We start from the raw sequence: 13373 nt of genomic DNA, 5'->3' as shown, positions 1-13373 counted from the left end.
ACCGTTCGGAATTTCGGCGTAATCCAAATTCATATCGCACAGAACAGCGTCATGATCACTTATGCCCGGCAGCGCTAATGTTGATCGCGCCGACTCAGGCGCATCGGTAAAAAGCAAATCTAAAACCTTTTGTGGGCTTCAGAACAAGCTGTGTTAACCCAAAGAGGCCACACGACCTTAGCAGTTCTTTCGTTGACTGACTGCAAACACTAGAAATGAAATCTGCCTGTTACGAATCGATGTCTAGAAGATTGAAATCTCCACCAGTAAATAATTAATCACTGTCCACGTTTTCAATTGCGTTGCTAAGTTCCTCAAAAACGTTATTCTTACTCCCTAGTGGACGATAGAACGAACATACCAATGCTAAGCGGCCATTTTTCAATCTAGTCTTTACCCATGACATTTCGCTTCCAATGCACTCAATATATGTTATCTGGGAACAAATTGTCGCATCTACTAAAACAAACACTCCGCCGCCAAAGCAATTTTGATCCCTGCGATAGCAAACATAACCACTTAGAAATACTTCTTCATCAGCAATATCTGCATGAAGCCAGGATTCTGATCCAAGAATGATAGTCGGACTAGTCATTTCAACACAGTTCAAAAATTCATTACTTTTATTGTGACAAGTTCTGCAATTCACAATTAGAAAGGAAATAACCGACCCATTTGCTTTTGAACCCTGTTAATCCGCCCGCACGACCTGGTGCAGGGCAGCATTGTAGATATACTTTAATAATATAAATAGTCGTGAACTTAAGTTTTATTTGTCAGTTTCGTCTTGATTCTTCTTCGCGTAATCCCATAGGCGTTTACGCGTTCTGCGTACGTTCTCCGAAAAGTCTTCTGATATGCTAATAGATGTGCCTTTTAATTTCCTAGCATTAGAAAGTACTAACTGCTTGTCTTTGCACGAGAGAAACTTCACAATTATTGGCCTCTTTTTGTTCGGACTCTACCTTCCAAGACAATGTGCTCTGTCTATAAAAACTTTATCACAGTGTAGTTTTGTTTCATAAATTTCAGTTATGTACTTCTCAACTTTTTCATATGTTTCGTGCTCTTGGTCATCTGGCACACCATAAAATATTAGGTTTCACCTCCTACTATGGTTTTCAAGTTCATAAACCTTGTCAACTAGTGACCTTATCTAAGCCTGTTGCTCTTCACACGACTGTTTGACTTCCGTTACCTACTCATACGTTCGTTCAGGCTAGAAACGGCAGACTTGCTTTCGGCTTGATGTTTCTCAATAGTACCCAGTTTTTTCTTATTTTATTTTTGGCCTTCAACTAGCTGTTTAAGAATCGTATCATCGGGACTGGGGTTAGTCTCAACATCCCCCCATATGAGTGACAATAAGAAGTAAAATGCAAAACAGCACAGTGGCTTGAGCCGATAGCGTCTACAATATATGAGTAGCGAATGACACGTATAGGCCCTTAAACTATCGAAAAGCACAGGGGTGGCACCGGCAAAATAAAAAAAAAATGTATTGAGTACCGCATGTGGCGTTCATATATCCTCTACGAAAATGGTGATGTCCTGGCAATGTACTGTCTGTTTCCTACTAATGTCCTACAGGACCTTTATGGTTCCTCATCCCATACGTTGCCTGCAGGACACTACTTTATGTTTACGAACGCCTTCCTCTTCCTGTGGAAGGATTCCTTCTCGATACTTCTGGGATGTGTCCTTTATTTTTACTGCAGGGTGTTACCTGGCAGTTAACTATATGTTACCCGCAAGTGCATCTGGTTCTTATAGTTGTTACATTTACCATGGTGCCATGGCCAAGGAGGTATATATATATATATATATATATATATATATATATATATATATATATATATATATATATATATATATATATATATATATATATATATATTGTACGCGACTGCCTCAAATCTTCCAAGTTTTGTTTTATTTCTTTCTTTTTGCGTCTGTTGTGCCGTGCGAGTGTCCGTTGGTCACTCGAGGGGGGCCGTCCTGCTTGTTTACGGGCAACAGCGATCGGCGAGCCTCCCAGACCTGCGGGCGCCGGGTCAGCACAAAGGCGGCGGCCCGCTTTAATGCACCTTGCCAGTTCGAGTGCAAGAAGATGGAAACATGCCGCTTTGTGCATCCGTGGCCTGTGGGACGTTCGACTCTGTTTCCCCGAATGGCGAAGCGACGGACTTCCCCCCCTGGCTTCGTGGAACAATTTGTGCACGTGCTTGTGTGTGTGTGTGTGTGTGTGTGTGGTGCGTGCGCGTTTGTGTCAGCGTGCGCGTATGTGTGCTCGGATCTGTGGTCGAGAGAGGAGAGCGAGAAAGCGCGGGAAGAGCCAGAGACGCAGCGAGAACGGCGAACGAACAAGAGTCTGCGAATTGCGAGCGACTTGAGCGGTTGTGCGTTGTGCGATGTGCGGAATTGAACGGTTGCGCGAGTAATAATTGTAACCTAGTTTTTTTAATTGAATACAGCCTTCTTTTGTTTACATTTTCTTAACAGTGCGTGAGTTGTGTGTTGTGTCTTCTATCAATTTTCACCTTTTTTACGGCCATACCGGCGACACCCTAAATTTTACCAAAAGCGGGATAGAGGACGCTAACATTCATCAGAAGTGGGATTTGACCGATTTTAGAAAACGTTCGGAACGAGTTTGAAAAATCTTAGCGAGGAGTGCGATTGCATCAGTGCGAGAACAAAGCAATGGTGGACTTCTAGTGAGCGTGGACTTCCAGAGAGCTAACATCAGCCATGCTGGACGGATCATCGCCGGGGGAGAGTGGTCAGCGTGATGACGACGACTGTGCTGGGCTCACCAAGCGGGAACTTTTTGACGCTTTGCGCGAGAAAGACCGCTTGTTGGCGGACCTGCTGCGGAGGCTGCCTCAGCCGGAGTCGTCGGGGGCTCCACACCAGGCGGTCATCAACACGTTTCAGGTGATGCCCGATTTGAGCAGAAATATTCCAGACTTTTCCGGTGATGGTTGCGCGTCAGCAGCCCGGGAATGGATGGAAAGTTTGCGCCAGACGGCTACGCTTCACCGGTGGCCAACGCCATTCCTGCTCGAAACTGCCAAGTGTCACCTGGTCGGCGCCGCAAAAGATTGGTACCGTTCGAGAGCTGCCGAAATTTCATCGTGGGACGATTTCGAGCGGATGTTCGGGCGGACTTTCTACAGCCAGACACGGGCGGCGGAGCGATGGAGGCGTATGCAAGAGCGAATGCAGCAGCGAAATGAGAACACGGCTGCGTACTTCCACGAGAAGGTGCGCCTTTGAAGAGAGGCGCATTTAGATTTCTGTGATACGAGGGAGCAGGTGCTGATCGGTCTTCGATCGCGGGAGTTATGCACGATGCTTCTTGGAAGGTCGCACGAAGACGCGGATGACCTGTTGCACGACATTCAGGAATTTGAGAGGATCGACCGTGAGCGACGGGAACGCTTCGGGACAGCGGCTGAGCGAAGAGCGACAAGCGATGCAGCTCGTATGCAACCTGCACCCAAGGCACCGCTGCAGGGAGCGTCCGGGTACGACAGGCGGGACCAGCGACCACCTATCACAAATCAGTACGGTGAGCGAAAATGTTATAATTGTTTTGAATTCGGACACATCTCGCGGGATTGCCCAGAGGAAAGACGAATAGAAAAATGTCTTAAATGTGGGAAGACTGGGCATACCCAAAAACACTGCCAAGCAAAAGGCCCCATAAATGAGACCAACGCTGTCTCTAGAGAGAAAATTGACCCTGGCGTGCTTTTGAAGCACGTTAAATGGAATGGCAATGAGGCTTTGATTGGCATGATAGACACAGGCAGTTCCGGTTGCTTACTGCGCGAATCAGCGGCGGTGCGGTGCGGAGCGGTAGTGCTGGAAGATGCGACAGCTCTGTATGGTTTCGGCAGCCAGAGAGTTCCAGCTGCTCGTGCGATTGGCAGGTGCCGGGCCGACTTGCTGATAGATGGCGTCGTTGGCAAGAACATACAGATACTTGTTGTACCCGACGAGGTCCAGTCGGTCGATTTGCTCGTCGGTCGCACGTTTACCGAGCTGCCATATGTGACCTACGCTAAGCTGGGCGACAGCTTGCAATTTTGGCATAGAGACGAGTGCCCATTCTCACATCTCGAACCCTTCGCTTCATGTCCGAAATTGCGTTTGAAAACTGCTGAAGAGACCCCACTGAAGGCCAATGTTATAAATTGGGTGAGACTGTCATCGCAGTCTAACGTCACTGGTGCAGTGCTATTCAACAACTGTGGGTGCGAAATTCTTGTTGACATGGAGGACGGAGAGGTTACTGTGCCGGTGTTTACGAGCGGAAATGATGACGTGGTTCGACGTAAAGGACGAAGACTTGGCCACGCGACAGAGGTGGACATCCCGGGTTGCGAGATGAAGGAAATAAATGAGTGCAGAGAGGAGTGCAGCGCGGCGAATCCAGAGCAGATTCTGGTTACGGAGGCGCGACGGCCGATTGGGTGCGAGGGAATTAAAATGTGCCCCTCCGTAACAGAGGAGCAGCGTCGTGAGCTCACGTGCCTCCTAAATGAGTACCGGGATTGTTTCGCCGCCAATCTCAGCGAACTTGGCTGCACATCTGCCCTTTCGATGGACATACAGGAGATACCTGGTAGCGCACCCGTGGCTGTTCGGCCCTACGGCACGAATGCAGCAAAGCGAGAGGCTATACATGACATCGTCGGAGAGCGGAAAAGAGAGGGAATCGGAACTGAGACACATTCCGAGTATGCGAGCCCAGTCACTACTACATCGATGGTCGATACAGAGCAGCGAGATTGGGGCGAAAAGCTCAGTGAGGCAGAGTTCAGCTTGAACAACGCTGTAAACAAGACGACTGGGAAGACTCCCTTCGAGATGTTACATGGTTATCGACCAGAATTTCACAGCGTGGCACTGAAGCGCTTGGTTGAATCTAAAGCTTCAGAGTGGGAGGAGCCCGGCGGGCTGCGCGAACGTGTGCGGCAGCGCCTCGTGAGCGAGCAGAAGAAGATGAAGGTCGCTTACGACAAACGCCACTTCCCGGCTAAAATGTACGGTGTCGGTGACGTGGTCTTCATGACGAGGGCTCCAGAACAGACGGGAAGGCCTGCCAAAGCCCAGCCAAAATATAGGGGCCCCCTTGTGATCACGGCAGTGTTGCCAGCTGACACGTATCGAGTTGCCGACCTTGACGAAACAAGGGCGAGCCGCTTCGCGACCACTGCGCACTTGTCGCAGTTGAAGTGCTGGACAACGACCAATACGCATTCACACCTTGATGACGACGGAGAGTCTGCGGAGGAGTCGGACGCCCCCGAATGTGAGGTGCAGCGACTGAGACGTTCGGCCCGTAGCTGCGCCAAGACCCATCCCTATGCGAGTGCGCTATAGTTGCGTTGGCGTCTGTGAGAACTTCAGTGTGTGCCGGGATTTACCGAGTGAACTGTGCGTACTTAAACAGTTTTTTTTTTCTTGTCTTCTTCGACGAAGGAAACAATTCTGTTTGTGTATTGGCGTGTGGGTTTGTTTATGATTTTTTTCCATTAACGAGGACGTTAATGACTGTCAGGACGACCGAGTGTACGCGACTGCCTCAAATCTTCCAAGTTTTGTTTTATTTCTTTCTTTTTGCGTCTGTTGTGCCGTGCGAGTGTCCGTTGGTCACTCGAGGGGGGCCGTCCTGCTTGTTTACGGGCAACAGCGATCGGCGAGCCTCCCAGACCTGCGGGCGCCGGGTCAGCACAAAGGCGGCGGCCCGCTTTAATGCACCTTGCCAGTTCGAGTGCAAGAAGATGGAAACATGCCGCTTTGTGCATCCGTGGCCTGTGGGACGTTCGACTCTGTTTCCCCGAATGGCGAAGCGACGGACTTCCCCCCCTGGCTTCGTGGAACAATTTGTGCACGTGCTTGTGTGTGTGTGTGTGTGTGTGTGTGGTGCGTGCGCGTTTGTGTCAGCGTGCGCGTATGTGTGCTCGGATCTGTGGTCGAGAGAGGAGAGCGAGAAAGCGCGGGAAGAGCCAGAGACGCAGCGAGAACGGCGAACGAACAAGAGTCTGCGAATTGCGAGCGACTTGAGCGGTTGTGCGTTGTGCGATGTGCGGAATTGAACGGTTGCGCGAGTAATAATTGTAACCTAGTTTTTTTAATTGAATACAGCCTTCTTTTGTTTACATTTTCTTAACAGTGCGTGAGTTGTGTGTTGTGTCTTCTATCAATTTTCACCTTTTTTACGTCCATACCGGCGACACCCTAAATTTTACCAAAAGCGGGATAGAGGACGCTAACAATATATATATATATATATACAGTAGAATAACTTCGGTTGCCGCAAGGTTATAAATATGAAAGTAGATGCGCTTTCACATAACAACTGTTTATTGTGCCGACGTTTCGACAGGAACCCTGTCTTTTTCAAGGCATAATACTATTTACACATGTTCCGTGCCTTTTTATATCCTGTCGAGAAAGGAGGGGAGGGGTTAATTGAGAGAGAGAGAGAGAGAAAAAAAAGAAAAAAAGAAACAGCGAAACCGGATGACAAACATTAAATAAAATATAGAAGATCAAGGAGAAGAAGCAAGACCGACACGGCATAATTAGAAAGGGGCAGCATTTCAACAGAGTAGGGCAGAGGTAGATGAGGAATGTCATCATTGTCAACAATACCTCCCCCGCACCCACACTTCCCCAAGCGGGCAGGGAGCCGCCGTTTTTGTATTTCACCTTTCTGTGTAGTCCGCTGGCGGCTCGTTCCTCTTTGAAGTGTATGACAAGTTAATGGGGAGGGCTTAAGCGCTTTAAGTGGATGCTGGTGGCGTCGGGAGGAGCGAAAAAGCCGGTGAATGAGGCACCGCCATCGATATTCATTATATGCATTGGCTCCTTGTCAGTGAAGGAACAGAATGTGCGTTAAAAATTAAAGGAAAAAAACATGGGGGGGGGGGAAGGGGGAGACTGTAGGACATCCGAGACAGTCACCACACAGTTGCGGCTCACTGGAAAGACATGCGCGCATGCACGAAAAAGTTAACGAAACCACCTAGTTGTCAGCTCCTTGTCAGTGAAGGAACAGAATGTGCGTTTCAACTTAAAGAAGAGAAAGAAAAAGAAAAAAAGAAGAAGGGGGGGGGACAATACGACATCCGGGACCACTTATCTGTGCGTTCCGGCTGTGCTTGATGAGGCAAATCATTTCTATGTTGTCAGATGCATAGGCCAAAAGCTTTGTTAGCGGGTAATATTATTGTCGTAATGAAACCGGACTGATTAGAGAAGCGTTTGCGTCTTTTAGTTGTCGTAACGCAGACAGAGTGCCTGGGTGTTCATTTATTCTGTATTTTATCGTGTTAAATTTGTAGATAAAATAAGATTCCCGTTGTTCCCGTTCTCTGATTGTTCGAAAGTTGTTTTCTAGTAGTGTAACCCTGATGTCATCAAAGCTGTGGTCTTTTAATGTGCAGTGTTTTGAAAGTGGAAGGGCTGGCAGAGATCGTACATGTGCCCGATGGTTGTTGAATCTAATTCTAAACGGAGTGTCTGTCTGGCCCACGTATTGATTGTTACATACCCCACATTCCAGGAGGTATATGACGTTGTCTGAGTCACAGTCTAGTGCACCTCTTATCCTGTGCTTAAAATCCGAGTGGGTGCTTTTCGCCACTGTCGTTGTCTGCATGTGTTTGCATACCCTGCATCTGCTTTTTCCGCAAGGGTGACACCCAATTTGAGGTTTCACACCTATCTTTGAATTTATTAAATGATCCTTTATATTTTTCGGCCTTCTGTATACAACACAAGGAGGAGAAGTGAAAATTTTGGATAGTCGCACGCTCTGTTCCAATATGTTAAAGTGTTTTCTTAGGAACTTGTTTATGTTCGGTGGGTTGCTCGTGAAAGTTAATAGCAAGTTTTTGTTGCGGTGTTGGTCGGCGTTTCTCTGGTGGTTGAGAAGAATCTGGCGGTCCAGATTTTCAGCTTTTTTGATGGCGTCATCGATGATAGCTGGCGGGTATTCTTGATTAAGGAGTACTTCGCGCATATGTGTGCTGTTTTTGTGGAAGTCCTCGGTGCGGGAGCAGATTCGTCGAAATCTGTGTGCTTGGGAATAGGGAATGCTGGTCTTGCAATGTCGCGGGTGGCAGCTTTTGAAGTGCAGGTATTGTTGCCTGTCTGTAGGTTTTCTGTATACGTTAGTTACCAACGCACCATCGTCAACTCGAATGAGTACATCAAGAAAGTTTATTTCAGTGTTAGAGTAGGTGTGTGTAAAATAAATGCTGGGGTGTACCTGGTTGAATGCCTGTATGAATTTGAGGAGCTCGTTTTCCGAATGTGTCCAAATTATGAATATATCATCTAGGTACCGTTTATAGAGTAATGGTTTGATATTACAAGATGAAAGGAAATTGGACTTTATGTGGTGCATGAATATGTTAGCGTAGTTTGGGGCCATTCTTGTACCCATTGCCGTACCGCTGATTTGAAAATGGTACTGGTTGTTAAATTCAAAGCTGTTCAAATCGAGTACAAGTCTTGTGAAGATTTCAATTACTTTTTTGCTTGGATAAGCGACAGGGTTGTGTGTGCCATACGATTCAACAAGTGCCCTTACACCATCGTCATGTGGGATATTTGTGTAGAGTGAGCCAACATCCAATGTTACGAGAAATGCACCGTCTGGAATTTTAACGTCTGCTATTTCCCGAAGAAAGTGGTTTGTGTCACGCAAGAAGGACTCATGTGTGGGTGGTATGTCTTTGATTAAAGAATCAATATAACTGGAAATGGGTTCCGTTAACGTTCCCGTGCCTGATATAATGGGTCTGCCAGGGTTATTTTCTTTATGAATCTTCGGCAGCATGTAAAAACGACCAGGCGCCGAATGTACCGTAATAAGTGCCTTTTTAAGCTTTGAATTAATGGCGCCTTCACGTGTGAGATTCTCTAGGGTTGTTACAATGATTTTTTTGTGTTCCATGGTAGGGTCAAAGTCGAGGTGTTTGTAGAATTGTTTGTTATTTAGTTGTCGCTTGCCTTCCTCAATGTAGTCCGATCTATTCAGAACAACAATCGCGCCTCCTTTGTCTGCTGGTTTGATGACGAGATCTTCGCAGTTGCTCAACGTGAGTAGTGCCTCTTTTTCTCTTTTTGATATGTTATTCATGCTTGGTTTGTGCACTTTGTACGCATGTATAACATCTTTTTGGACCGCGTTTATATAGAGATCCAGATGTCGATCTCTGTTGGCGTCTGGGGTCCATTGCCGTCCGATTACCCCACGAAAAAGTGTGTTATCTTTTTCGGGTTTATCAAAGAAATATTCCTCCAATCGTAAATTTCGTGCGAAGTTGTCTAGGTCTTTTAGGAGCGTGAATTCATCATACCTTCCGTTGCCAGGGCAGAATGTAAGTCCGCGTGATAGTATACTCAATTCTTCTTTGCTGAGTTCTTTGTCGGAAAGGTTAATAACGTTTGGCTCTTTGGAGTGTGGTGGCAAATTTTTTTGAACGTGAGATGATTTGGTATTTTTTCTGTAAGCAGCAGTGGGTATAGCTTGTGACACATTGTCCCGCGCAAATTTCTTCCTCTTAAGTTTTTCAATTTCCTCCGTTTTTTTGTGCTCAAATACGTCTAGTTCTTTAGTTTCCCACTCCGAAAGAGAAAAGTTATTTCTTAAATACCGCTCCTCGTCTGTCAGTGCGTTTAGAGTCTTTCTACAGTGTTCGATGGTGACCTTCATTAGCTCCTGTGTGGCGTGATCGAGAATTTCGTTCCACCGTTTCATTTCCCCTTCGGCAAAATTATGCATCGATGGTGTTAGCGACAAGCGCAGCCCCTTGGGAGCCGTACCCGCCAGTACATATTGCTCGAGGCTTTGCACGTGAAGTTCGTGCCGTATTCTTTTGTCAACCACTTTTCTAAGTTTAGGAAAATTTAGACCCGTTCTATGGCCTAGTTCATCTGAAACGGACGGAGTTTGCCCACTCGCACAGCCAGTATGTCACTTTGCACAGACGCGGCGAATAGGGCCGCAAGGTGCCCGGAGGTCGTACCTGGTTTGGGTTGGAGCTCCATCCCGTTGTGCCTCCCGTGACGAGCTGGCCTGTAGACGCCTGCTGTTGGCTGCTGGTGGTTGCTGCTTGTTCGTTGATGAGGTTGGCTGCTGATTTTTCTTTGCGGGTGGTTTACTCTGGCCGCTCGTTGCTGTTGATTTTGGTACAGCTGGCCGTTGTTGTTGGCCCGGATTACCTTTCGTCACCGTTTCCGGGGTGTGTGTTGTAGGCGTCGACGACAGCCGTGGCAAGCGTGACGGCAGTTGTGCACTCGGTGAGGGGGGTCTCGACGGGGTATGCTGGCCTGGAGAACGGGCAGCAACTGTTTCTGGGGCTGCTGGGTTCATATTCTTCTCTTTGCCGCCTCGACAGGTGGCATCGGAAGAGTCACGCCGCAGTGCTTGGGAGTAGGATGGCGTCTCCCGAAGCTCGTACGCCCCCGCCTCTGGTTGTGGCGCGTGTTCCAGCCAGTTGTTGATGTAAGGCCGCCGTAGGTCGAGGAGCAGGTTGTAGATGTTCCAGGCCAGGAGAGACACTCCAGCGAAGCTCGGGTGCAGACCATCGCATCGACGCGCTCCCGCCGTGGACGGTACTCGCGGCCGATGGTCTGCACCCGAGCTTCGCTGGAGTGTCTCTCCTGGCCTGGAACATCTACAACCTGCTCCTCGACCTACGGCGGCCTTACATCAACAACTGGCTGGAACACGCGCCACAACCAGAGGCGGGGGCGTACGAGCTTCGGGAGACGCCATCCTACTCCCAAGCACTGCGGCGTGACTCTTCCGATGCCACCTGTCGAGGCGGCAAAGAGAAGAATATGAACCCAGCAGCCCCAGAAACAGTTGCTGCCCGTTCTCCAGGCCAGCATACCCCGTCGAGACCCCCCTCACCGAGTGCACAACTGCCGTCACGCTTGCCACGGCTGTCGTCGACGCCTACAACACACACCCCGGAAACGGTGACGAAAGGTAATCCGGGCCAACAACAACGGCCAGCTGTACCAAAATCAACAGCAACGAGCGGCCAGAGTAAACCACCCGCAAAGAAAAATCAGCAGCCAACCTCATCAACGAACAAGCAGCAACCACCAGCAGCCAACAGCAGGCGTCTACAGGCCAGCTCGTCACGGGAGGCACAACGGGATGGAGCTCCAACCCAAACCAGGTACGACCTCCGGGCACCTTGCGGCCCTATTCGCCGCGTCTGTGCAAAGTGACATACTGGCTGTGCGAGTGGGCAAACTCCGTCCGTTTCAGATGAACTAGGCCATAGAACGGGTCTAAATTTTCTTAAACTTAGAAAAGTGGTTGACAAAAGAATACGGCACGAACTTCACGTGCAAAGCCTCGAGCAATATGTACCGGCGGGTACGGCTCCCAAGGGGCTGCGCTTGTCGCTAACACCATCGATGCATAATTTTGCCGAAGGGGAAATGAAACGGTGGAACGAAATTCTCGATCACGCCACACAGGAGCTAATGAAGGTCACCATCGAACACTGTAGAAAGACTCTAAACGCACTGACAGACGAGGAGCGGTATTTAAGAAATAACTTTTCTCTTTCGGAGTGGGAAACTAAAGAACTAGACGTATTTGAGCACAAAAAAAACGGAGGAAATTGAAAAACTTAAGAGGAAGAAATTTGCGCGGGACAATGTGTCACAAGCTATACCCACTGCTGCTTACAGAAAAAATACCAAATCATCTCACGTTCAAAAAAATTTGCCACCACACTCCAAAGAGCCAAACGTTATTAACCTTTCCGACAAAGAACTCAGCAAAGAAGAATTGAGTATACTATCACGCGGACTTACATTCTGCCCTGGCAACGGAAGGTATGATGAATTCACGCTCCTAAAAGACCTAGACAACTTCGCACGAAATTTACGATTGGAGGAATATTTCTTTGATAAACCCGAAAAAGATAACACACTTTTTCGTGGGGTAATCGGACGGCAATGGACCCCAGACGCCAACAGAGATCGACATCTGGATCTCTATATAAACGCGGTCCAAAAAGATGTTATACATGCGTACAAAGTGCACAAACCAAGCATGAATAACATATCAAAAAGAGAAAAAGAGGCACTACTCACGTTGAGCAACTGCGAAGATCTCGTCATCAAACCAGCAGACAAAGGAGGCGCGATTGTTGTTCTGAATAGATCGGACTACATTGAGGAAGGCAAGCGACAACTAAATAACAAACAATTCTACAAACACCTCGACTTTGACCCTACCATGGAACACAAAAAAATCATTGTAACAACCCTAGAGAATCTCACACGTGAAGGCGCCATTAATTCAAAGCTTAAAAAGGCACTTATTACGGTACATTCGGCGCCTGGTCGTTTTTACATGCTGCCGAAGATTCATAAAGAAAATAACCCTGGCAGACCCATTATATCAGGCACGGGAACGTTAACGGAACCCATTTCCAGTTATATTGATTCTTTAATCAAAGACATACCACCCACACATGAGTCCTTCTTGCGTGACACAAACCACTTTCTTCGGGAAATAGCAGACGTTAAAATTCCAGACGGTGCATTTCTCGTAACATTGGATGTTAGCTCACTCTACACAAATATCCCACATGACGATGGTGTAAGGGCACTTGTTGAATCGTATGGCACACACAACCCTGTCGCTTATCCAAGCAAAAAAGTAATTGAAATCTTCACAAGACTTGTACTCGATTTGAACAGCTTTGAATTTAACAACCAGTACTATCTTCAAATCAGCGGTACGGCAATGGGTACAAGAATGGCCCCAAACTACGCTAACATATTCATGCACCACATAGAGTCCAATTTTCTTTCATCTTGTAATATCAAACCATTACTCTATAAACGGTACCTAGATGATATATTCATAATTTGGACACATTCAGAAAACGAGCTCCTCAAATTCATACAGGCTTTCAACCAGGTACACCCCAGCATTCATTTTACACACACCTACTCTAACACTGAAATAAACTTTCTTGATGTACTCATTCGAGTTGACGATGGTGCGTTGGTAACTAACGTATACAGAAAACCTACAGACAGGCAACAATACCTGCACTTCAAAAGCTGCCACCCGCGACATTGCAAGACCAGCATTCCCTATTCCCAAGCACACAGATTTCGACGAATCTGCTCCCGCACCGAGGACTTCCACAAAAACAGCACACATATGCGCGAAGTACTCCTTAATCAAGAATACCCGCCAGCTATCATCGATGACGCCATCAAAAAAGCTGAAAATCTGGACCGCCAGATTCTTCTCAACCACCAGAGAAACGCCGACCAACACCGCAACAAAAACTTGCTAT

At 47.6% G+C, this 13373-nt stretch overlaps 1 pseudogene; it reads left to right on the top strand.

The window, feature by feature from the left end:
* Window positions 1-2554: 2554 nt before the first annotated feature.
* Window positions 2555-4063, top strand: LOC142765471 (uncharacterized; annotated as a pseudogene).
* The last annotated feature ends 9310 nt before the right edge of the window (window positions 4064-13373 follow it).

Source organism: Rhipicephalus microplus, chromosome 1 (genome assembly GCF_043290135.1).
Source record: "Rhipicephalus microplus isolate Deutch F79 chromosome 1, USDA_Rmic, whole genome shotgun sequence".
Lineage (NCBI taxonomy): Eukaryota > Metazoa > Arthropoda > Arachnida > Ixodida > Ixodidae > Rhipicephalus > Rhipicephalus microplus.
Note: the sequence above shows the minus strand (reverse complement) of the source record. Positions and strands in the feature narration are given on the sequence as shown.